The sequence below is a fragment of the Condylura cristata genome, unplaced genomic scaffold (assembly GCF_000260355.1).
Source record: "Condylura cristata isolate star-nosed mole 26May11 unplaced genomic scaffold, ConCri1.0 scaffold00014, whole genome shotgun sequence".
Taxonomy (NCBI): Eukaryota; Metazoa; Chordata; class Mammalia; order Eulipotyphla; family Talpidae; genus Condylura; species Condylura cristata.
In genome coordinates this window covers 11,092,604-11,119,654 of record NW_004567115.1, presented here as the reverse complement: position 1 = coordinate 11,119,654, position 27,051 = coordinate 11,092,604, and the positions used below count along the sequence as shown (strand labels likewise).

The following is a 27,051-nucleotide window of genomic DNA, read 5'->3' as shown; positions in this document are numbered from 1 at the left end:
CAGTGTACTTCGTTGATCTGCCTGTTCTGCTCCCCACTGTCCCTGGTGAATCCTCTCACCCTCCACGTCTCTGGCATGTACCCCAGTTCTGTATGAATAAATAAATCTTCAAAAAAAAACTGGATAAATTTATTATGTTACACCTATCTAATGGAGTACTACTCAACAAATAAAAAGCATGGACAACTGACACATGGCACAATGCTAATAAAATTATAAAGTACACAAACTACACACATATTAGTTCCATTTAATAATTCCCAAAAAGGCAATGATTTACATATCATATACAATTTACATGTTTTACTCACAAAACATCATGGACATCCTAACTTATTACTTACTTGTTTTAATTATTTTCCCTTAGTATTTTTAAGTATATATGTAATTTAAACAATTCTTTTATAAAAATTTAGCCTGTCTCCATTATTTTTCCCATTATGACCAATATTGTCATGAACCTTAATTGTAAATATACATACATACATACATATATGTGTGTGTATATTGGGCAGACTCTTTATAAAGAACACTCATGAAAACATTCTTCCAGGATGCTACTAGCAAATAAACCTCAAAAATTACTATACCAATTTATTTTTAATGCTTTATTAAATATAAGTATTACATACTTGAACTTATTTAAAAGTGTGGGCTTGATTTTATACGAGTCACCATGCCTGTTCTAGACTCAAATCCTCTTGTTTTTTACATAAAATCTACTACCACACTTTTGGGCCATAAGCCAGGTTTTATAATAATAGCTTCAGGACTTTTTATTCTCCTCTCATATTTCATTAAACATATCCAACTATGTCTCAAATGTCCCTTTTGTTCTACGTAGCCTGTCTAGACTTTAAAATATACCTTTTGGTGGAAAAAATATAAACAAAGAATAAGTTATGGTTCTATCATCTTTCATTTAGCATTATGCCGTTCTTAATCTATATTTTTGTTTAACCATGGCTTTAAAAGTATTATCTGTACCTGTACCCCCATGTTTATTGCTGCTTTATTTACAATTGGAAAAACATGGAAGCAGCCCAAATGCCCAAAAGTAGATGACTGGGTAAAAAAGATGTGGTACATATATACAATGGAATATTACTCAACAACAATGGAAAATTACTCAGCAAACACATGTCTTTTGTAGCAACTTGGATGGAGCTAGAAAAGATCATGCTTAGTGAGATAAGCCAGAAAGAGAAAGAAAAATACCGGATGGTTTCACTCATAGCAGGAGATTAATGGACCAGGCGAGAAAATAACAAAAATAATGAACGACCATATACCAGAGATATTTTGTGGGGGTGGAGTGGGGAATGGGATCAAAAACGGGGGGGCGGGGGGAATGCACAGGATTATGGTGATGGCACATGGGTGACTTGGTGATGGGAAACCTGCGGGGATTACAACTGAGATGGAAAAAAAAATGTACAAAATGATGTAAAAATAAACTTTTGTAATAAAAAAGTTATCTGTATCTGTTTTTTTAATAAAGTTAAATAACTTTATTCCTATAGTTCTAGCAATTTTAAATTCATTCTTAGTCCATACACTTTTTTTTAAGGTTTATTTATTTATGCATACAGAACTTGGTGAAGGCAGAGGCTGCAGGGCATTGAGAGGATTCACCTGAGACACAGTGGGGAGCAAAACAGGATGACTGACAAAGTACATTGCTGAGAGCAGCAGCAGGCACAACAGGAGAGGTCTGCTGTGCCATGTTGGTCACCTCCCAGGGTGGGAAATGAACTCATACAGCTGTGGCTATCTTATTAATACTGCACTTTAAAACCCATTGCACCACCAGGGAGGGCCCCCATCTGTTCCATGGCTATGCTATTGTTTCTTAAATTTGTTTTATGCCATAACCACTTGCTTTTATTTTTTATTATTTTTTCTTTATTTTTGTGTAGATGAAGGGGAGAGGGTAGGCCAGAGATGTGGAGAGAGAGGAACTGCCAGAGACAAAATGGGGAACAAAAGAAGCAGACTGACTGAAATACAATGCTAAAAGGAGCAGCAGGTGAGACAGCGGAGATCTGCTGCTCCATATGGGTTAGCCTTTTGGCTGGGAATCTAACTACAGCTACAGCAGTGACATTGCTGTGACTTAACTTCTAGGCCACTGGTGAGGCAGGCCTACTTTTTAAAATTGAGAACATCCAATACTTATTAGATAAATATATACTGATTGCTAATTTCACCTACTCATTCTATTACTTTTCCTGATTGCTAATTTCACCTACTCATTCTATTAATTTCATTTTAAAGAATGAAAACCATACTATTTCCAAGATGTCTTGGGTTTTAAAATGGTCTAAAAGAGTATGTCTCTCTAGTTCTCTGAATTTTTTTTACTATCTAAAGTAGATTTCTAATGATCACCTATGTCATCTTTTAAGATGATATGACACACTTGTCAAGGTTCCTGACTCTTTCCTATCAATCAGTTCTTATAGTTGCTTGCTCTATTTAAAATTTCAAGCCCAGTAGATAGGCAGAAAATAAAAGTATATATTCAAGAATCACAGGTCACATTCTTACCGTCAATGGGAACACTAATCAAGAAAAAAACATATGCTGGGTCATAAAATATATTTTAACAAAAAATATAATTCAGTTATGGAATTAGACTAGAAATCAACAGATAGTTGAAAAAATCCCCATATACTTGTAGATTAAGCAATACACTTCTAAATGCTTTATCAAGTAACTTATCTCAAGAAAAAAATTAAATACTTTGAACTAAATGCAACATATCAAAATTTATAGGAGCAAAAGAAGTACATAGAAATTTCTAGCATTTTGTATATGACAGGAAACAAGCTAAAAATTATCTAAGCTTCCATCTTTAGTAAACTAGAATATAGAAGCACAAATGAAATCAAAAGTTAGCAGGAAGAAAAAAAATGATCATAGCAAAAGGAAAGTGAAAAATCAGTGCAGTGACTATAACCACTTTACTGGTGCTTGGTTAAATGTTCGATAAAAGCAATAAACAGCTAGTCAGGCTAGCTAAGAAAAAGAAAGACACAAATTACTATTATCAGAAGTGAAAGAGAAAATACATGTCAGAATCCCATGACATTAAAAAAATAATAAAGGAATACTATGAACAATGCCAACAAATTTAATACCAAGATAAAATGGACCAATGTTTTGGCCCTCCCTGGTGGCGCAGCGGGTTAAAGCACAGCACTGAGAACCTAAAGCCACTTCTGCATGAGTTCGATTCCCGCCTGCCCCGGAGGTGACCACATGGTGTGGCAGACCTCTCCTGACCCGCCCGCTGCTCCCCTCAGCAGTGTACTTCGTCGATCTGCCTGTTCTGCTCCCCACTCTGTCTCTGGTGAAGCCTCTCGCCGACCCTGAGCCTCTGGCCTGTACCCCAGTTCTGTATGAACAAATAAATAAATCTTTAGGGAAAAAAAAAAATGGACCAATGTTTTGAAGGACACACCTGTCAAAACTCACACAAAAAAATAAACAGTCAAATAATCAATAGCCTTTCAACAGAAAGCAGGAGACTCAAATGGATTCACTAATGAATTCCACAAAATATTTACACAAGTTATGCCAATTCACTGCAATGTCATCCAGGAGAAAGACATGGAGAAAATTCTTGCCTCACTCATTTTATCAGGAGAGTAAGTATTGGCCTAATATCAAAATCAGTAAAAGACATTTCAAGAACACTATATACATATCAGTATGTGTCATGAAAAAAAAAAGTGAAAACCCTCAACAAAGTATTAGCAAATTAAATTTAAAACACATTGAAAGGACTATGATCTACAACCAAATATAGAAAGGTGGCTAAGATTTAAAAATTAAATAATGCAACCAATTATAGAAAGAAGATAAACTAAAAAAAACAAAACAAAACACATGATGATAGCAACAGATGCAGGAAAAGCATTTGACAAAATCCAAGCCCAATGATAAGTTAAAAAATATATAAACAAGCTCTGATAAGGAAAACTATAATACTCTGACAAAAAGCCTCCAGAACTAAATAGAGAGATATTCATATTCATGAATAGGAAGATTCAACCTTATCAAGATTTCAGTTCTTGCCAACTTGTTTTATTGACTGAACAAAGTCCTAAACAAATTCCCAGTAAATTGGAGTCTGGCAAAATGGCACCAGAGTGAAGACAACAGACTCACCTCTCCTCCACATATGCACACCAATATATCACAAAATTAAGCCAACATATTCTGAAAAATAAACAGGAAACAAATGCATACATCAAAAAACAGCAGTGTGACAAAGAGGAGTAGAAAAAACTAACTAGACTGTCTGTGCAACATCGGAACACTATAACCCAGAAGTACCCTTTTGCTTCTGCACCCTTTTGCTATTGTCAACTCGGGCCATATACTCACATCTGATACTGGAGAGCCAGCACTATACTGGAAAAAAGGTACACAGAGCTGTTGCGCAGAATACATGCACTACTACTGGAATCTACTAGGAACACGAAGTGATCATTACTGCCTTTAGCCTGGGTCTCACAATCTAGAGAAGCTGGAGTTCGAGTGGTCAAGATAGATCAGATCAGCTAGCTCCGTGTCTCCACAATGAAGAGGCTACTATATGCAAGCTAAAGCTGTAATAACTGAAACACCTGTGTTACCTGTGCCCAAGGCCAAAACCAAGACAACTAAATGCTCTCATTAACTAGAACTAAAAACACCTGATTTCAATAACAGGTGCAAATGCTCTAGGATTAGACTCCATACCAAAATGTGCCGAGAACAATTACTGGCCTGTGGATCTGTTTCAATTATAGTCTTCAAACCCAGCACTATATTTTGTGCTAAACAGCAGTCTAGAAGTTGAGGCTGGCACTAGACTATATGATATATGAGGTATCTTGTTGGAGCAGTTGGCAGAGGGGAAGTGGGGGATCATCATTGTGGCTCCCCATTGCACTGTATAAAGCTTGAACCCTTGATATTATTTAGTGAAGGTGACTGCTTGGTGCTGCAGACCAAGTTTCTTCCTATGTACTATGTCTACCCAGCAATAGAGTCTGGGCAGTATGAGCAGTATGAACAGGAATAAAGACAACAGTTAGAAATAAACTAAAAATTCTGGGTAAAAATGTAGGCTTATACCTATACCTAGCTTCCTGTGAGAGGGATATAAAATCAACTACTAACCAAAAAAAGAAAAAGAAAAGAAAAAACTGAAAATGAAGGAAAACTAACAAATGCAAAGGCAGGGCAGGTATCACAAAGTTGGAGAGAGAAAAAAATTTCCAACAGAAGTTTTAAAACAGCAGAAGTGCAGAACATGCCTGAAGAAGAATTTAAAGTAAGTTATAACCATCTTTGTTGAGTTAAGAAGAGCAGTTGATAATGTAAAAGAGGAGTACAACAAAGATCAAGGAAACGAGACTGCTACAACTAGAACAATATATTTTTATGACACTATAACTGAATTAAATATAATAGAGAGCATATAACAGACAAGCCTAAGTAATGAAGAGAACTGGTGAACTTACAAGCAGAGTGGCAGAGAATACACAAGCAGAACAAGAGATTTTTAAAACTTGAGAACAGTGTTAAGAGCCCTCTGGTATAATCAAAAGAGAAATAGCAGGTATAATGAGGGAAGAGAAGTAAAAAGGCAAAGAAAAATTCAGAAATAATTGCTGAGACCCACCAGATGTCCAAGAGACCCCAAAAATTCCAAACAAATACTAGATGGCACATGCCACCATGTACTAAAAATATTGTGATTTTCAAATATTGTGATTGTCACTGATGTGACAAGTACAGAATTTAACAGAGAAAAAAGAGTACCTGTGAGACTAACCAAGAACTTATCAGTAGAAACTTTGCAGGTAACAAGTGAATGGCAGGAGATACTTAAAAAGTATTCAAGACAAAAGACTTCCCCCTTGAAATTCTTTACCCTGCAAGATTATCATTCAAAACAGATGGGAATGTAAGAACATTCACTAAAAAGCAAAAATTAAGAAAAGCCAGACTGTGAGAAGTACTTAATATGACTACAATAAAGCAAGAACAACAACAACAAAATGTATGATTGTAACTCACAAAAATCATAAAATGTGGAACAAAGTAAATGTAGGCAACCAGAATGAGTCTGAGATTACACCATCCAACAGAGTCACAAAAACAACACCACAGAGTGATAAAAACTTGGGATAATGTCCAAATAAATTTAAAAAAAAAAAGGAAAGGAAAATTAAACTTAAAAAAGATAAAAAGACAAAATACAAATTTTGTTTATATAATAAACAAATGAGCACTTTATGTCCCAATAATCACCTTTAATGTAAATAGCTTGAGCCTCCCTGGCACAGAGGTTAAAATCTCAGAGCTATCAAACTATAGCCAAGCACTGCAACATGAGTTCAATCCCTAATCAGGGAGACCTATACTATCTTGTCAATGCTTCCCAGGCAGTGTATTTCAATGGATTTGTGTGCACTGCTCCCCACTCTGTCTCAGCTGAATCCTCTCACCCTCCCCCACATGAAGGGAGTGGAGGGTAAGAGAAGAGGGGGGAAATCCTTAAATGGCTTGAATTCCCCAACTGTAGAGTGGCTGAGTGGATTTCAAGTCTAACCTCCTATTGTTCACAAAAAACCCATCTTACCAACAAAAACAAGCACTCTTAGAAGCTATAAGATATCCACAAATAGTGATCCAAACAAGTGAAGAACTACATATATGCAATAAAATCAATTCCTGACTAAAAAGGGTAGTAAGAGAGATACATATTACATTCTGATTAATGGCCTAATACAATAAGAAAAAAATAACACTTATAAATATATATACACCAAATTTATACATATGCACCATTAGGTCAATATATATGCACCAATTAACACTTATGCATGCATCAAAATATATGCCAATTATTAGAACTAAAGAAAGGTGTTGACAACAATACAATACTATGAGGAGAATTCAATACCCCAGTAACAACTATGGACAAATCAACAAGGCAGAGAATGAAAAAGTAAACAATAGCTTTGAAAGATGAGGTAGCTCAAACAGACTTACAAGATATCAACAGAATACCAAAAACGGCTGTGTATATACTTATTTCCCAAGTGCACATGGAGCATTTTCAAATCAAGACCACAATGGAGCACAAGACAATTGCAACATCAAGTAGTCTTTCAGACCATAATACCAGAAAGCTAAAAAGCAACTGTACTTAAAACACACACACAACAAAACCAGAAAATATGAGTACACGGAGATTAAAAACTATGTTGTTTAACAGTTACTGGCTTAAGGAGAAAATTAAAGCAGAATTCAAAAAATAGCTATGTATTAATGAAAACACCAATTAAAGATATCACAGTTTATGAGATTCAGCAAACACAGTATTAAAAAAGAAAATAAATACAATAATAGGCCCACACTAAGAGGCAAGAATAGTCCCCAATAAGGAGCTTACATTAGAAATATGAAATAAGTAAAAATAAAAATACAAAGATCAGTGCAATGAAGGGTTAATCAAGAAGGTAAACACTATCAACAAACCCCCAGCTAAGATAACAATGAAGAGAAAACATTAATACACAGGATGAGGAATGAGACCTCTTACATCACCCCATGCAACCTATTGGCAGTGTGTGAGCCAGACACAGCCTCTACTTACGCTGCTTTCTAGTGTTTCTAACATTTCTCCTTTAAGATGTCTGTGGAAATGCACCACGGAGAAGAGGTGCAGACTTTTGTCTTCCAGGCAGAAATTGCCCAACTTAATGTCATTTATCAACACCTTCTACTACAACAAGGAAATTTTCTTCAGGAGTGATCAGTAATGCTCCTAATGCCTTGGACAATAGTTGCTATAAAAGCCTGAAAGATGCATAATGGTAAAGAGCTGAAAATTGACAACATCCCCAATCACCAGGAGCACACCCTGACTCTGGTGGACACAGGCATTAGCATGACTAATGCTAATCTCATAAATAATTTGGGAACCACTGCCAAGTCTTGTGCTAAAGCACTTTTGGCAGCTCTTCAGGCTGGTGCAGACATCTCTTATAATTGGGTAATTTGGTGTTGCCTTTTATTCTGTGGACCTAGTGGCAGAGAAAGTGTGATCACAAAGCATAATGATGACAAGAAGTATGCCTGGGAGTATCTTGCTGGAGGCCCCTTCATTGTATGTGCATAGCATGGTAAGACCACTGGCTGGGGAACCAAAGAGATCCACTACCTAGAAGAGAAGGAAGTCAAAGAACTGCTGAGTAAAGATTCTAAAGGAGTAGGTTACCCCACCACCCTTTATTTGGAAAAGGAATGAGGAAAAGAGATCATTGGTGATAAAAGGAAAAGAAAGGGGGGGAAAGAAGGTAAAGTGGAAAAGCCCAAAATTGGAGATGTCAGCTCAGATGAGGAAGAGGATGCCGGTAAAACTATAAAGAAAGCTAAAAAGATTAAGGTATATTGATCAGAAAAAACTGAATATACCCATTTGTACCAGAAACCCTGATGACATAACTTAGGTGGAATGTGGAGAGTCCTATAAGAGCCTAATTCATGACTGAGAAGACCATTTGGCAGTCAGGTATTTCTTATAGATCAGTTGGAATTGCTAGTCATTCCATATTGGGCTCCCTTTGACCTTTTTGAGAACAAGAAGAAAAAAAAATCAAACTATGTCCACCAGGTGTTCATCAGCACAGCTGTGATGAGTTGATAACAGAGTATCTAAATTATATACATGGTGTATTATATTATGAGGATATGCCCCTGGACATCACTCAAGAAATGCTCCAGCACAGTAAAATCTTGAAGGTTCGCTAACAAAAACACTGTTAAGAAAGGCTCTGAGCTGTTCTCTGAGCTGGCAGAAGACTAGGAAAACTACAGCAAGTGCTAGAGGAATCAGGCAAAATCCTCCTTTCCAGCACTGGTTTCCTCATGCAGAGTCTTTTAATAAAGACTTGCCTGGTTCAACTACCAAAAAGAAAAAGAAATCCACCAACCTGTAGAGGATAAAGAGGAACCCTATTACATTATTGGTGGGATCATAAGCTGGGGAGGCTGTTTGGGAAGTGATCTGGACTGACCATAAAACTTTAAAATGGAAATATCATCTGATCTAGTAATTCCATACTTGGGCATCTCTCCCAAGAACATCATCAAAACATCAAATATATGTGTGTGTGTATACACACATACACACAATGTTTATTGCAGTATTATTTACAAAAATAGACATGTTAAACACCCACCAATCAATAAAATGTGGCATATCTACACCATGGAGTACTATTCATTCATATAAGGATTTACTATTTTCAGCAAAATGGAAGAAATTCAAGGGAATAATGTATAGCAAGCAAGTCAGAATGACAAGTATTGTACAGTTATGTAACAGACAATTTAACAAAATAAAGTTCTTCTGAAAACTAGTAGGCAGCTGTAGAGAGAAACAGAGTCACAGCCAGGTGCACCTGTGGAATATGGCGAGGTGACAATGACCGGAGCACTGAGCACACACACAAAACAGGACCTGAAAACGGGCTTCAAGGTTACATGACCATTGGTCAGACCTCCCAGGATGAACCATGAGCAAACTCTTGGTTCTCCTTAAACCCATCATCTGGATACAAGGAATGTCCTTCCTGGTGTGGGCAGAGGTAGTTAATGTTCCTCGAAAAACCTCACAATGTGTAACTCTGATCTTTACCTTTTGATAATGTGTAACTATCTTAATTAAGAACACTGCCTGTGTGATATGCCACATACAGTTTTCACAGATAATTAGCAAAAGGTCAAAATAAGGTCTATAGTGAAATGTTAAATTTATGTCATGTTTAAAATGTCTTCTATATTGTCTAATGCTTGAGAAGATGGAAATAAAAACCCTGGAAAAATAAAGACTGACACTGAAGCCTGGAGCTCAGTCCCTCACTCAAGCCTCTGTGATTTAGTTCTTTCCAAGTCCCAGGTGCACAATCCCCGAGATGAACAGCAATACACAATGCAGTTCTGAGGGGAATGAGAAGGGGTATGAGGCATAGTGATAGACAGAAAAGCAAAAAAAGCAAACAAAAACAATCCCACGAACATTAAGTTATTAGATGGATAAAGCTCTGTTAAGTTTAACTAACCAAGGGCCCTCCCAGGTGGCACAGCAGGTTGGAGCGCTGCATTGAGAAGCTAAACCAAGCCCTGGCCACTTCAGTGCTAGTTCAATCTCCGCCCCAGAGATGCTCCACATGGCACAGCAAACATCTCCTGTCTCACCCACTGCTCCCCTCAGCAGTGTACTTTGTCGATCTGCCTGTTCTGCTCCTCACTCTGTTTCTGGTGAATCATTTTGCCACAACCTGTACCCCAGTTATGTATGCATAAATAAATAAATCTTTAAAAAAAAAAAAGATCAACCAACTAAAAATGACAAAACAGGTGGAGAGAAAGAAGGTACTAATACACAACACAAAAAAATGAACTAATTCTAGGCATTGTATAAACTTACTTTATAAAAGATTTAATAAATAAAGAGAAATAGAAAATTTTAATAAGCCTTTGATCAAGCAGAGCTAATATTAAATTTAAAAAACAAAGAAAATCCCAGCAAAAACTGATGTTTAAGGTTTATAAGGAAGATGAAAGACCCAAAATAACCCACACTATGTTAAGTGAGAACAAAGTTTGAAGACTGACACTACCCAACTTTAATATTTACTACAAAGAAAAAAACTAGGGCAGCAAGAAATGGTATAGGATAAATAGATCAATGAAGCTAAATAGAAGTCCAGAAATCCACAGATCCACACAGTACTGTCAACTAATCTTTGCTAATAAGGAGAAAAATAATCCTTTCAACAAGTGGTCCTGAAACAAATGGACATCACATGAAATAAATGTAACTATGAATATATGTGTGTGTGTGTATATATACACACACAAATAGAGAGCATACGAGTGATAATGACTCTGTGACAAAAATTAACTCAAAATGAATACTGACCCAAGGACAAAATTTAAGACTGTAAACTAACCTGAGAAAATATAGGTACAAACCTAAATACATTGGGCACAATGATACTTTAACTTAGATATAAATACTACTAGTAGAAGCACAGAAATAATGCACTCATATACTAAAATATGATTCTGTTACCTATGTTTATGATATAAAATTAAGGATATTAAGGCAAATTTTTTTGTCCAATACAACATACATGAAAGTGTACTTCATACTACAAAAAAAAATTAGTATTCAATCAATGCAAAATTTTAATCTCTATTTCCAGAAAAATTTACTTAGGAGATTGTGTAGTTCTTTAAATGAATAAAAGGAATGCCAAAATCAAATTAGATCCCACAAGTCACACAGCAATACACACTACAACATGGCCCAAAAAAGGACAGGCAACATTAAGACACAAGAAATACTTCTGAAAACATTAATCTAGAAAAATCTTAAACATTAAAGAGACAAAAGGGTAATTTAAACCAAAACTGAATTGCATCCTCAATGGGACAGAGATTAAAAGTTGGCAATAGTAATATGGGTTGTTATTTTATTCTTTCTCTCCTAATAACATATAAGAGTACAGCACATAATTTTAGTATTTCTGGGTAATATAAACCTTAAAATCAAAAAAGAAATATAGCAGAGTGTTCTAAGAGTTTGACTTCTTGAGCTAGACTGTCTAGGTTCTTAGAGCAGATATGTATTCTGTAACTCTCTCATAATAACTCAGTGTTCCCATCTCTCAAAGAATAATAAAAGAAGCCTACTTTGAGAGGATTAATTGGAAGAACACCTGTAATGTCTTCATAAATATTAAGTCCTAGTTACAGGAAAAAAAGAGTGGCTTAAAAAAAGGGGGGGGCATCTCTATAAGGGAAAGCACTTTTTTGTCCTTTTTGTTTGTTCAAATATTCTTAATGTTTGACTCCTAATAATTGTTGTTTGCAACAAATATGCTTATGAATATATTCGTATTTATATACATATGTATTTTTAAAGCAGGGGATGCAAAATTGAGGATTAGAACTCTCAGAATTAACAAGGGAAGCAAAGTTAACAGCTTTTTTTTTTGAAAGATAAAAAACAGGTGAAGTTTGTGTTCTCCTTAACATAGTGTTTCATAACCACCATAGACACACCATCAGAGCAATTAGAAAACAAAAGTGCTACTGTGCATGGGATCTTTATCCCATTATAAATTCTACCTACTAACTATTAAATAATTTACCTTTTAATTTAACTGAAGTAACTATTTCCAGAAACCTATAAACTACAAATTCCACCTGTGCTTACTTTTCTACAGAATACCTCCTGGTAATGAGCTAGACTGAGTGCAAGCAGGGTGGGTAATAGTATACAAAAAAGCAAGAAAAGTTTAAAGCATCAACTGGAAAGACTCAAAGTTGAGCCTTTTTGAGGTACTAGAATAGTTAAGTCAGGAGCAAAATTATCACTCTAGCAACACAAATAAATATAAACATGAAGTAGAATCAAGAGAATTGCATATAAAGTGTTACTTCATCAAGATCAAATTAGGCTAGAAACAAAGTTCAAAGCTACAAGGACATCATCCATGTGTTGGGGAGAAAGGATGTTCTGAAGAAACTCCACAAACAGGTTTTATAGACTCCGCCCTCATCCCACACCAGAGATCCAAGACACCAACGACTGACTACAAATCCCATAATGTTATCACCACCGAAAGAAAGATTACTAGGAACTAAGTGTGGAGTTAAGCAACTCTGGTACATAACCAGATATGTGAGCTTTGGGGGACTTAGTTTTCACCAGCTTTCACTGTGCTATTTGGAGCCCAGCTCAGCCAAACTGGTAGGATACATTCTCCCATTTATCTCTCTCTTTCTCCTGGAGTTTTTTTTTCCATTTCCCCTTTTTGTAAATTAACCATTTATTGACCTTTTTGTGTGTGCCTACTGTTGAGTCTCATTATATGTCCCTTTCAAGTAGGTGGGTAAGGACCCACAGTCAGGCAACCCATTTGACATTGGGGTTGCACTGTAACAGGTGGACTGGTGACAGAATCAAGGTACTTATTAATATGTCAACTTTTTTAAAAAAGATTTATTTATTTATGCATTGAGAACTGGAAAAAGGCCAGAGGTGCAGGGGCAGTGAGAGGACTCACCAGAGACAGAGTGGGGAGCAGAATAGGCAGACTGAAGAAGTACACTGCTGAGGGGAGCAGCAGGCCAGACAAGAGAGATCTGCTGCAACATGTGGGTCACCACCTTGGCAAAGGCACTGAAGTGGCTGTGGCTAGTTTTGCAAAGATGTGCTTTACCCTACTGAACCACCAGGGAGGACCCCATATGTCAACTATTAATCCAACTTAATTAAAATTTAAGAAAGCATTACACATAAAATCCATTATAATTTCAAGAGAAAAAAAATACATTTACATAAATGTAGTTAAATGTAAATCCCTCCAAAATTATCTTCCATTATATTGATCAAAAAAGTTATTGAGATCTGTTCTAAATCTAAAGAGAATTAAAAAATAGGGACCTCCCTGGTGGCACAGCGGGTTAAAGCACTTCACTGAAGTGGCTGAAGCCACTTCAGCATGAGTTCAATCCCCAGCCCCGAAGGTGGCCCACATGGCGAGGCAGACCTCTCCTGACCCGCCCGCTGCTCCCCTCAGCAGTGTACTTCGTCGATCTGCCTGTTCTGCTCCCCACTCTGCCTCTGGTGAAGCCTCTCACCGCCCCTGAGCCTCTGGCCTGTACCCCAGTTCTGTATGTACAAATAAATAAATCTTTAAAAAAAAAATAAAAAAAAAATAAATAAACAAGTAAGAAGAATCCTGCAGACTGTTAATTTATACTAAATCATCCTACACCATATGAGAATGCTTGCAAACAGAAAATTCATAGACCTATTTTGTTTACAGTTGCGTGAGTGCGTGCTAGCATGTGTGTGTGCGTGCATGTGAGTGTGTGTGTGTGTGAGAGAGAGAGAGAGAGAGAAAACTGGGGGGTTAGGCCAGCAGTGCAGGGAGTGAGAGGATTCACCAGAAACAGTGGGGAGCCAAAGAGGTAGATTTACTGAAATACACTATTAGGAGGAGCAGCAGGCAAAACAGGAGAGGTCTGCTGTACCATATGTGGGTTAGCCCCATGGCCTAGAATAGAACTCAGCCTGTGGCAGTGATAGTACTGAGACAACCGAAGACCAACAGGGAGGGCCCTCCAGATGCTTTTTATCAAAATTACATTTCTTTTTAAATGATTTCTCCCTAGCTAAAAATGGCATCTTTAAAAATATTTTCCTAATAGATATATCTACTCATATAAAATAAAGTGTCTCACAACAAACAACTTCATTTAAAAAGTACATCACCAGCGATGGCACATGGGTAATTTGGTGATGGAAGCCCACGGAGATTACAACTGAGATGGAAAAATGCACAAAATGATGTAAAAATAAACTATTATATTATTTTAAAAAAAATACATCACCAGTTCAATGACTTTATGGGAAGAATAATTAGAAGTATTCCAAATATATCTCTCGGGCTATAGAAAATTAACATCTATTGTTAAAATATTTCTGTGAAAAACAGAAATACTTATGGGACATGTTTTCTGAAAAGGAAAAAACAAAATAACAAAGCTCTTAGTTTTTACATAAAATCTTGTTAATTTTTCATATAAAAGTTACTTCAGAAATATGACAGCAGCCATCACCTTACCATAGTCCTAAAACACTAGGAAATTTATTTTTTATTTTTTATATCTGTTGAAAAGAACATCACTAAAGGCTGTTTTTTTTTCAATTTCCCCTTAAAATATGTATGTTCATCCTACTAACTTTCCATAAACAAAACTTCAAACTTTGCCCATAACCTGTAACTCATTTAAGACTTAGCTAATCAATTCTTTGCTTAATCACTATTTCCATCTTTATTAAATTTGTACAATATTAATTTGTAAGCCCAGCTTCATAGTACCAATTAATTCTAGTTCTGAAACAAGAATGACATTAAGACTCTCCCAATATGTGTAACAAGGGTGGTCCCCAAGGAAAGAGGTTCAGGTTCCCTGCTCCTAGGAAAGAATGGAGCTGAGCAGGAAGGAGGAGAAGCTGGAGAGAAGACAGGAATCTGAAGCAGCAAGGGGGAGCCCTGGAGGAGGCACATAAAGCAGAGAGACATGTGAAGAAGCTGCACCTGAAGTTCTTGGCCTTAGGCTGGTACTAGGGACTTGGGGAATATGGAAGGAAACACTTGCAACAGACTGTGGGGAGGTTAACAATGGCAGCTTTTATCCTGATTTTGATTCTGCTCTTTTCTTTCCAGACTTGTCTGGCCCTTTCTGCCCCTCTCCAATGGTCCTCAGCAGGAGGTGCCATAGTCTTGCTGCAAGCTTTTGGGACGCTTGCTTTGGGCCAACTCTATTTAGCTGGGCATTTACCCATGAGGAGATGGGTAACTCTGGATGCTTTGTGTGGAAACTATTTTATCTAGTCTTTTCCTTCTCCTCTTTATTGCACAGTAGTTGTATTAAATTTCCTTTCCATTAAAGGTCTTAAGCACTACAGTATGTTTTGTATCGATGAGGCAGGTAGCATAACCTATTTAGAGCAGGCAGGTTTGGGGGTACTAGTGCCTCTCACCATTTCTGGTAACATATGCACACTTTTAACAGCTAGGTAGGAGTGAATCCATAATCTCCAGTGAGTATTCTAAAACTATTTTCTACATGCTTCAACAACTATTTTCTACATACTTCATTTCACAGGGAGGAAATATTCTATAAACTTAAAAAAGTAAAAACTATCTCCCTCTGGCCCTCTCCATTCCATGGTCCCACTGGTATTTAAAATCTACTACATGCAACAAGGCAATATCAGACAATGTTGCTATCCAAAAATGCTTAAAGTACCTGTTCTTAAGTAACTTAAATTGCAGTAAGAGAAAAAAAGATATACATCGAAAGGTGAACACTAAGTTTCTTGAAGGAAGCATGGTTTCTTTGATGAAGCAGTGAAAAGACAAATTCTGTAGGAACATCATCAGTAAGAAACTGATTCTTAATAAATCCCTATAACTAAGTGAACTTAATTAAGTCCAAATAAGATAAAAGACAAAGTATAATGAATGGCTCATCATTATTGTGTCTAGTTTAGGAAAAGTTCCTTTATAACTATAAATTCAGAACAAATATTTATTCAATAAAAATGGTATTTAATTTTATTTTGTAATGTTAAATACTGAGTTATATGCAAACTCTACTTAAATCTACTGTTTCATCTCAAGTAGCATGTCATCTTAAATTTTTCATTTCTTGGACACACTGTGCAATTATGAAAACCTAAACCACAGTGGGTTATATACCATAAACAGGAGCCTAATATTATAAATAATATAACAAAACACTGACTAAAAAAGCAAATGGGGGAAAGAGTTAAGTTTTCCTTTGTAGTAGAATAAATGTAGGAGTCACAAATTTTTTTTGAATCACCATTTAATGACCATTGTAATATTTTTTCGTGCATTAATCATTCATAGATATGACAACTAGTGGGGAAAAAGTATTAGTAAGAAACTGTACACAGTCTTAAGTTATCTCCCTCCAAAAATACTATAATTTAGCTACAAAGAAGGGGAAAATAGTAATATTACAGTGGAGAAATAACAGAAGGCCCTCCTGAACCAAAGAATCATACATTCTTAGCACCACTAAATTAGAGAGCAACAAGGGTCTCCCTAAAATAAAGAAGAGTTGAGTTTCAGTTCTGTTGTATTCTTGCTCAAAAAAGGAAAAGGCTGAATTGAAACACAAGGGTAACTGCATAAACTAAAATCAAGAGACCTACAAAAATATTGGCAAGCATTCTACAACAGTGTCAATGATTATGAAAGACTTAAGGTAAAGGAACTATGCCATTTGAGAGAAGATGTAAGACAATTACATACAACGAATAATCCTAGATTGAATCCTGAACCAGAAAACAGACATCAGTGGGAAAACTGATAAATTTTAATAAAGTCTGCTTATTAGCTAATAGTGTCATATCAGGTAATTTTCTGGCTTTGATTAATTGTGCAGTGGTTAGATAAGATGCTGGCAACTGGGGAAGCTAGGTAAATGGTACAGAATTAAAACTTCTGTGAGTGCTTTTGAAACTATTAAAAACTGAAATTATTTCCAAAGGCAAGGGGGAAAATGCAAACTAAAATACAATTCCTTAAAAGATCCAAGAACATTGGAGGGGGGAGAGAAAGGAGACGTATTTTGTCAAATATCTTCCTTCCCATTTATCCTCAGGGTTCAAAATAATACCTTATTTTAGTAACTATAAAAGCTAAGCATGGGTTCTATATAGGCTCCTACTACCTTCTCTCTAAACCTAATACAATCTATACCTTTTTTTTTTTTTAAGTATATACCTGGTAACTATCCTAACTCATTTTAATCAAACTGTACTAAAACAAAACTATCTACATATCCCATAGATTTCCATGGAAATATACTGGCAACAAAAGGGAATTCAAAAAATCTTTACAAAGAGAAAATACATCTGACAAAATCAATGATGTTTTTATGATATTATGCCTCATTATATAATCCCACTAAGAAAATTGCTAAACAAAAAAAACCCCTTAAAAGTTGGAGACTATAACAATGGGATTAAGTTCTTCTTTTATCCTTTATGTTTATATTTTGCAATTCCAAGGCTCTTAGTTTCCAATGACTACTGCTTAACAAAATAACATATACTGAGTAACTAGAGACAAAAGAAATTTATTATCTCAGTTTTGTAGGCTTAAAATCCAAACTCAAGATTTTGGAAAGATCATGTGCACTTCGAAAGTCTCTAGTGGGGTGTCCATCACCTCTTCATCTTATATAGCTTCAGGCAGATTTCAATTTGTTGTATTATAACTCCAATCTCCACATTCAGCTTCATATGGCTTTCTACCCTAGTATCCATGTGTCTCTGTGCCTACAAATATCACTCTCCTCCCTGGCTCCAACTTCTTATAAAGGCATCAAACATTTCAGATTGAATATGAGTGACCTCACTATATGTGTAAAGACTATTTCAAAATAAAGTTACAGTCACAGGTATAGGTGTTAAAACTTCAATGTATCTTTTGGAAGTACACAAAAAAACAGGCCACAACATCCCTCTATGGGAATGTTATTCCATAAAAATTCTGATTCTGAATTTAATTACCTGCCTTAAGAAGTGTTTACTGCATGCTTCCCTGATGGTGCAAGGGGTTTAACCCTGATGGTGCAAAGGGTTAAGTCTCAGCAGTGATTAGCTACTGGCAAACACTGCAGTTAGAGTTTCATCCCCCCTACCAGGGAGGTGAGGTATTATGGCACAGCAGAGCTCTCCTGTCTCACTAACTGCTCCCCCTCAGCAATGTGTTTCAGTAGATCTGCCAGTTCTGCTCCCCACTGTCTCTGGTGAATCCTCTTACCTCTGGTCTATACCTCAGTTTTTGTATGCATAAATAAAAATAATTTTTAAAAAATACCAATGTTTATACTGCAATTCTCATGTATTATGCAACATAGTAATAAGTAAGTACTGCAGGCTGTTAAATGAATTAGATGAAAAATCCTGTCTTATAAAAGCTGGTACTTCCACTTCATAAAATCATACAATAAGCATGAGAATTTGGAAATTGTGAAACTTGACATGAGTAATAATATGATATAGCAATATATATTTATATGGTAATAAATTGTTTTAGAAGGATGATCTTACACTTTCTAAGTGATAATATTTGAAAGATGTGCAAATATAAAGACCAAAGTAGGAGGCTGGAGCAGAGTACTCTTGACAAATGAGGAAAGATACCTGTTGGCGTAAGTAATTGACCTTGAACAGCAATGTACCGTTGTACTTGGTACAGCAACTTTGAAAATATGTGATTCTTAAAGACTTTTTTTTTTAAACTTCTCTCTTCTGTCAAATCTTGCACATCAAAAAGTGAGACACTTATGTTTTTATATTATGGTATTTCAATTTGATAATTTAAACCTGTAGAGCCCACAAACACACTTTTTGCTAATCATAAGCCATTTATGACAACAGATACTCACTTAGTAAATTACGGTAAATGAAAATGTGTTTCTGTAATGTGAAACTGTAATGAATTACTGTACTGAATATTATACTGCTGTGTGTCTACCATTAAGTAAACACTATGTCCTACAATTAGGAAAAAATTAACTTGAGAGCAGTCAAAAACTTCAGAAGTTGACGAACAGACTAGACTGATGAGAAAGGTTTTCAAAATCCCACTAGGAAATGAGAGTAGAGCAGGAATTTAGGTGACGTACTGTATAAAAAGTCTTGGAACAATCATAACCATGCCCTTTTCATCAATGTTCACTAGAGCACCAAGCCTACTAGTGGCCCCAGGCAATCATCTTGATTAAATAAACTCTAAGATGCTCTGATGAGATTTCTCTTTATTTTTCTCTAGCTCCCATTGTCAAATTCAGTACCTTCAATAGTAATGAATCAGGAAATTTGAGAAGGTGTAAAAGCTATTTACTGAGTACAAAATTCTAGGATATTACCACTTTTGTAGCTTAACAGTGATAAGGTTTACCCACTAATTTACTGTCATTGCAAATATGCAGTATTTCTGTCATATACACTTAATTAAATAGTAGGTGCTTTAGAGACTACAGTAAAACCTATTAACTAGATCTGTACATTAGAATGATTCAGTATGTGACTGAGACAACTGATGTTTTACTTTAAGTCCCAAGACAATTGTACTTAACAGTAGTACTAAAGACCCTTGATTTTACTAGAAAACTACTGTCTGTACTGTTCCTATCTATTTATAAAGCTGTCTTGTTTTATAACGAGGTATATATATATTTTAAGATTTCCTTATTTATCTATGCATAGAAGAACTGGAATGTAGACCAGAGATGCAAAGGGTGAGTGGATTCACCAGAGACACAGTGAGGAGCAAAGAGGTAGGTTAACTAAAATACACTGCTAAGGGGAGCAGCAGGAGAGAAAGGAGAGGTCTGCTGCCCTATATATACGGGGGATGGAACTCAGCCTGCAGCAGTTGATAACTCAATACACAGTGGTGACAACACTAAGACTTTAACTCCTACACCACGAGGGAGGCCCATATTTTGAGCTTTACGGAAAAGTTCTTGGTTACTCAATGACTCTTTAAACCATTATTACTCTTGCCCTCTTCTAATCTTACTCATTAATGTCTTCTACTCACTTCCCAACCACCTACCCCTGTTCTTCACCTTCCTTGACTACAATGACATGTTGGTGAGAAATCTGCCCTCCCATATGTCCTATCAGCACGCACAATTATCTACATAATCTCCAAGTTTCAAGATTGCTAAATCTTTTAAATTCCTAAGACATTCACATATAGTCTTTGGTCTGTCAATTTGCACAGCCTAAAAATTTGGCCCAGTCGGGCCCTCCCTGGTGGCACAACAGGTTAGGATGTAGCACTGCAAGTGAGCAGCACCCACTTCAGTGCAAGTCGATCCATAGTTCCAAAGGTGATCCACGTGGTGTGGCAGACCTCTTCTGAAGGGCCTACTGTTCCCCTCAGCAGTGTACTTCGTCAATCTCCCTGTTCTGCTCCCCACTCTGTCTCTGGTGAATCCTCTCACCTCCCCTGCACCTCTGGCTTGTACCCCAGTTCTGTATGCACAAATAAATCTTTAAAAAAAAATTTTTTAACCTAATCTTCTATAGTCACAACTTGCCAATGTATACACTATACATGTATCTCCTACTCATTTTCATACACACAGCTTAGTACTTTGTACCTCCACGATCTCCTTTCCTTAATAAGTCTACACATGAATGACCTACTGACACTACTTTCTAACACTTTTTGACACTGATCCTTTTATAAGAAAATATAAATCTGGGCCCTCCCTGGTGGCACAGTAGGTTAAAGCACAGCACTAAGAAGCTAAAGCCACTTCCACATGAGTTCGATTCCCCACCTGCCCCGGAGGTGATCCACATGGTGCAGCAGACCTCTGACCTGTCCCCTACTCCCCACAGCAGTGTACTTCAACAATCTGCCTGTTCCTCTCCCCACTTTGTCTCTGGTGAATCCTCTCACCTCCCCTGCATCTCTGGCCTGTACCCTAATTCTGTATGCATAAATGAATAAAATCTTTTTTTTTAAGTATAAATCTAAAATATTCCCATGAAATTCTTCTCTTAAACATTCAAGTTAATGAGCACTACGGAAAAAGAAATCATTGAAAAATGTAAATCAATGCCACTCTAAATTTTGGTTTTCCATTTCTGGTGGAATCTTAATACCACTAAAGCAATCTCTATTGCTTCATGATGAATTATCTCTCTCATTCTCTACAACAATTTCAAATATTCACTAATCTTAAAGCCGTTTCAAGGGCCCAACCTCCATGCTGTGTAAAAAACTGAGATCATTAAGTTATGAACTATCTGCCCCATTTTTTCTGCCTCATTCACTCACTCCTTGTTTTCCACTGCTATCTCAGAAAACAAGGTATACATCTTCACATTCTTACTCCATGTAAGTATTTCCATTTCCATTATAGCTTCCTAAGCCTAAAATAACTCGTGTCCTCTTTTCACTTAAGACAAAGTCTGTCTAACCCTTCAAAGTACCATATTCCTTGTTTCCCTTTATAGAAAGAGAGTTTAAGTTCACTGCTTCTACCTCTCCTGTCTCACCTACTGTGCCCTTCAGTGGTATATTTCAGTAGATCCTTCTGTTATGCTCCCCTCACTCAGTCTCTGATGAATTCCCTCACCATCCTTCCCCCCTTAATTAATCTTCTCACCTCTAACCTACACCCCAGCTCTTGTATGCATGCATTAAAAAAAAACTGTGTAGCCTAATTTACTGCTAAAACTATCTTTTCCAAAATACATCACTAAGAAATATGACAGACCTCTCCTGACCTGTCCACTGCTCCCCTCTGCAGTGTATTTCAGTACATTTGCCTGTTCTGCTCCTTCCTCTGTCTCTGGTGAATCCTCTCACCCCACACACACCTTTGGCCTGTACCCTAGTTCTGTATGCATAAATAAATAAATCTTTTAAAAAAATAATAAAAGGCTGGGCAACAATAACACAAGGAGTATAGCTTTTTTTTTTTAAGATGTATTCGTTTATGCACACATGAGCTGAAGAGTGGGGGGGGGGGGTTGGTGAGAGGGGTCACTAGAGAGACAGTAAGAAGCAGAACAGACTGACCTACTGAAATACACTGCTGAGAGAAGCAGCAGAAAAAATAAGAGAGGTCTCCTGTGCCATGTGGCTCAGCTCCCTGGCTGGTGAACTCAAACTCAGTGCTGCACTGGCTGCCAAGAGCTTGGAAGTGCTTAGACTTAACCCCTTGTGCCCTAGCTAGGGAGGCCCTGGCTTGGTTTTCACCACCATAGAATTCACTGAGACACTTGGTTAGGAGAGTATTCCCCTCCCATAACCTCTCTAAATATTCTGTCATGCAGAAGTAACACAGTTTAATTTAGTGTGTGACAGGCAATAAGAAAAGGTTGTTAGTGCTAATTTCCCAAGTAGCTTACAATGCTAAAATGTTTCAGACTTGATTTTACTACTCTTTACCTATTTTGAGCTGCAACACTGACTTTAGTCATGACATTCCTATAAACTGAACTCCTCTTTTGTATCTTATCTCTCTTTCAAAAAAGAAAGAGGTGCAGTGGGTTAAAGCGCAGCATTAAGAAGCTAAAGCCACTTCAGCACCAGTTCAATCCCCAGCCCTGGAGGTGACGTACATGGCGAGGCAGACCTCTCCTGACCTGCAGGGCAGATCTCTCCTGACCTGCCCACTGCTCTCCTCGGCAGTGGACTTCCTCATTCGGCTTGTTCTGCTCTCCACTCTGTCTCTGGTGAAGCCTATCATTGCCCCTGCACCTCTGGCCTGTACCCCATTTCTATATGAATAAATCTTTTTTAAAAATTAAATTTTAAGATTATTTCTCCTCCAAATTATTCTAATATGATCATTTTGTTGCCAAAGCCAGAAAGTCAAAAAACTAGACTTCAGCCTTAACTTCCCCATAAAATTTTGCCCATTTTACAAGTAAAATATACCTTATATGCATTCCTCTATCACTATTCATACCACCATAATAAAGGCCCACATTGTTGCCATGAACATTCACAGTATTATAGCTTTTTTTTTTGGTTATCTCAATTCAATCCTCAACTATGTAGTTATACAAGTTTATCTGAAATATTAATCACACCAAATCCCTGTTTGATATCTTTCAAGTAGCTGTGTATTATGTAGAAGAAACTTGGATTCAGGAAACATAGGCTGTAATCTTGACTCTGGTACTAACTTGGACCTGACACAAGTGAATTCTGATTTCTCCTTCTAGATCAGTGTATTTTTCAAACTTTGATTCTTCTCTTATGACTGAAGGACCCTTTTACAACTATAAATAATCATATGCAGATCCCTGAAACTAAGATACCAATGTGCAGACCACAACACAAAAGAGCTAAACCTAACTTAATCTGAGTAGGACATCTGTAGTCCAATTATCAAACCCATAACTCAGTGCCACATCTGTAAGCATTCACTGAGAGGCCCCCAATGATATCCTGAGTTCTACAGAAAGCTTAGGAAAAGGAGAGCCAAACAGAGTGAATAATTATTTATCATCACTTTAACCTATAACACTTCAGAAAGAAGAGATTCAGAACCAAGGAAAAATCACTGATAGGAAAACTCATTTAACCAGAAAAATATACAGAGTGCAAAGATCACAAAATTTCAGGAAATTTTCTTCCTATGCATAAAAACAATAAAAGGTCTTACCAAGGAATAACATAAGTAGCTCTTCATTAATACTAAAATTCTGTACATCAAAACAAACTAGCTAAGGAAATTACCACCAAAAACAGAGGTTAAATATTAAAGCCTAAATAAACTGTAACATAAAAAATACTAGAAGAAAACTGGTAATGTGAGGAAGAGGGTAGTGAACTTGTAGGAAAAACAGCAATATCCATCTCTAGTGAAATACAAAACATCATTTCATTATCACCTTAATGATACTCTCCTATATTTCCTGTGTTACTTGATGTTTGTAAACTATTTTAATTAATAACATGTATATGTCATTACTGTGTGCCAATCACTATAAAAACAATATACAAATTCTTTAACTTAAAAACATAGGCAAGAAATTTCTCTTAAATGTTTGCAAATTATGTAACAGAAGCACCCAATGATTATAAGCAAGTACAGGGTCATACAATTACTAAATAACAGAATCAGAATTCAACACAAAGGCGACTGGATCCCAGAATACATGCTTTTTAAGCACTTTACTACCCTGCCTTGAAAACAGTGCAAGTATAACACAATGGGATGACTATGGGATGAAGAGAGAAGCACAGAGAAAACAATTATATTTTTGGGATCTCCCTGGTGGCCTGGGGGTTGAGTCTCAACACTATCACCACATAGTCTAAGTCTGATTCCCAGGAAACTAACCATGTACAGCACAGCAGACCTCTCCTGTTTCAACCACTGTTCCCCTTAGCAATGTATTTCAGTAAATCCACCTGTTCTGTTCCCCACTTGTCTCTGCTAAATCTTCTCACACCACACACCTCTGTCATCCATCCCAGTTCTTCTAGGCATAAACAAATATTTTTTAAAAAGAGCATTATACCCGTAAAACCTGGAGATAGTTAAATGGAAAAAAACTTCTGACTGTCTTTCCTATTAATTTGGTACACATTTTTATTCAGATCTATCTAAAGTGGGAATACAGGAATCTTCTGTACCCAAGTATGGGAGTACATACTGGTATAACTACTGAGAAGAGTAATTTAGCATTATTTGGAGAAATTGGTAAATGCAAATCAGAACTCTAACTCACATTTAAGCACACATCCATAAAGGGGCAATATGAAGATGCTCCTTTCAGCATTGTTTGTAGTATCAGAAAGTAAGAGTAAGCATGGTGTTTATCCCTGAGGATATAGGATGAAAGTGGAAAATGGTACATGCACACTATGGAATACTAAGATGTCATCAGAGTACATGGGTAAAACAGGCATAGAGAAACATGAACAGATCTTTAAAGCACAACACTAAGTGAAAGGGAAAAAAAAAGTACCAATTCTACTTGAGGTATGACTTAAAATACATTCATACAAGACAACATAGTTTATAAAATACATGCAAAGGTGTGTGTGTGTATATACACATGTGTGTATACACATATGTGTATGTACATACACACACACAAAGCATTTAAATAAAATGAAAGTAGACCTTAAATGAGTTAATAATTACTGTGTGCCATGAACAAGTGATTTATTCAATCCTATATATGTACTTGATGGTTCAACAAGTAAATTTTAAATTATTTTTATAAAGGTCTTTTAGAGCCCTCCCTGGTGGCACAACAGGTTAAAGCACAGTGCTATGAGGCTAGCCACATCCGCTTCAGCACAAGTTCTATCCACGGCCAGGGAGGTAGTAACCCACATGGCACAGTAGACCTCTCCTGTTTCACCCGATGCTCTCCTCAGCAGTGTACTTCATCAGTTGGCCTGTTCTGCTCCCCACTCTGTCTCTGGTGAATCCTCTCACGGCCCCTGCACCTCTGGCCTGTACCCCAGTTCTGTATGCATAAATAAATAATCTTAAAAAAAAAAAAGAACAATAAAAGGGCTTTTAGAAAAGCAACTAGGACACAGAAAGACCTTTAAAACCAGTAGCCTTTGACTCAGCAATCCTTATTCTATGAATATGTCCCCAAGTAAAATAAATGTAAGTATACTGGGCCTCCCTAGTGGCAAAAAGGGTTGAGTCTCAGCATTACCAAGGTATCAGCAGCCATTGCAGCAAGAATTAGAGAGCAGGCCAAGGAGCTAATAACCCACACAGTTCAGCAGATCTCTCCTGTCCCAACCACTGCTCCCCTCAGCAGTGTATTTCAGTCACTCTGCCTGTTCTGCTCTCCCCTCTGTCTCTGGTGAATCCTCTCACCACCACCCCACACACACACTTCTGGCCTACAACCCATCTTCCTGTATGCATAAATAAATAAATAAATCTTTAAAAAAATAATAAAATAAACGTAAATATATGTACATGAAAGATACTCACCTATCCTGAGTTATTAGAATAGGAAACACCCAGCTAATGCCCTACAAAGGGAGTTTTATATTAACATTAAAAACAATGTTAATGGGCCCTCCCTGGTGGCGCAGCGGGTTAAAGCACAGCACTGAGAAGCTAAAGCCACTGCAGCATGAGTTCGATTCCCGCCTGCCCAGGAGGTGACCACATGGCGTGGCAGACCTCTCCTGACCCGCCCGCTGCTCCCCTCAGCAGTGTACTGCGTAGATCTGCCTGTTCTGCTCCCCACTCTGTCTCTGGTGAAGCCTCTCGCCGCCCCTGAGTCTCTGGCCTGTACCCCAGTTCTGTGTGCACAAATAAATAAATCTTTAAAAAAAAAAAAAACAATGTTAATGAAAAATGAAACATGAAAAGTTTATGCTATAATACAGAATGAAAATGACCTCTACTATCTATGTTTTATAAACACTCATATGCACAAAAATCACAGAAAATGAAAGGTACTACAATGTTCATAGTGGCTATCTCTAAGTTATGTATTCACATGTGGCTTTCTGTGTTTTATTTTCATTTCTTAGAACTAAAAACAAATTGGACACATTATTAATAATTATATTAGGTAACAGCATAAAGTAGTACTATTAGAGTACCCGCAAGTCAGACCAAAGACCAAGATCTATAGGCACCACATGACATGGCCACTTCTTTTTAAAAACAAGATAGTTTGTTTAATTCCAAAGATTATAGTGATGACAGACTTACAGATCTTAAATGTTAAAAGGATATGTACTGATCTTCTTAATTCACAAAAGTAGTATGGGTGCCCTACATTTCTATGAGATCTTTCAAGAGATTTTTTTTCTTTAATGTCCCAAAATGTTCCTTTATTGAAAGAAATAACATATCACAAGTAATCTAGGG

The 27,051-nt window shown here is 36.8% G+C and overlaps 1 protein-coding gene and 1 pseudogene across 2 annotated transcripts in view; one reads left to right on the top strand and one right to left on the bottom strand.

Moving 5' to 3' along the window:
• Positions 1-27,051, bottom strand: part of STAG1 (stromal antigen 1) — a 293,851-nt gene that overhangs the window by 208,736 nt on the left and 58,064 nt on the right. The window lies entirely within an intron of this gene.
• On the top strand, positions 7,700-8,896 carry LOC101635982 (annotated as a pseudogene).